Source organism: Schistocerca cancellata, chromosome 2 (genome assembly GCF_023864275.1).
Source record: "Schistocerca cancellata isolate TAMUIC-IGC-003103 chromosome 2, iqSchCanc2.1, whole genome shotgun sequence".
Lineage (NCBI taxonomy): Eukaryota > Metazoa > Arthropoda > Insecta > Orthoptera > Acrididae > Schistocerca > Schistocerca cancellata.
Genome location: NC_064627.1, coordinates 939,889,598 through 939,890,256, shown reverse-complemented (window position 1 = coordinate 939,890,256; position 659 = coordinate 939,889,598).

The window sequence follows — 659 nt, the reverse complement described above, 5'->3', positions numbered from 1 at the left end:
TATTCAGTATTGATAGGTGAAAATACAAATTTAGATTTTGGTACTTTTATTATGGCGTACAATGGAGTACAAAAAGGTGCTCCGATGAAGCTACCGCATACGTCATTTGCAGAGGGTTGTTTAAATAAGGAGATAAACACAAAACGGGAACATAAAAGGTCAGAGCGCCGCACGCGAAGCCAAAGAGCAAAGAACGAGGGCTCTTCCACGAACTCCAAACATGTAACCAGGAATGTCAAAGAACGCTGTGCAACTGAAGACCTGCTTCCTAACTGTGTGGGCCGTCATGTGTAGATGATTTGGGGTTTAAGGAATAATGAATGAAAATTTTAAGCTTTTCTCTATGTATTTCTTCTATAAGGCCGGATAAACTGCTTCTGTAATGATGTTTATAAAATATTTTCATTGTAGGAACGTATGGAGACAGACAGATATACACTTAACCTCATAATTAAAGACATGACGTCTTAGAAAACAGACTACTACCGATTCACTGAAGAAAATCGTTTTCTTTGTCACTATAGTATTTATTCTTGATAACTGAGTTCACTCTGCCTTACAGATTATCTTCAGATCTGAAACTGGTAATAAATAAAATGAACCTGTAATAGAACAAAATTTTAAATAACAGCATAACGTTAAAGAATATACATATAAAA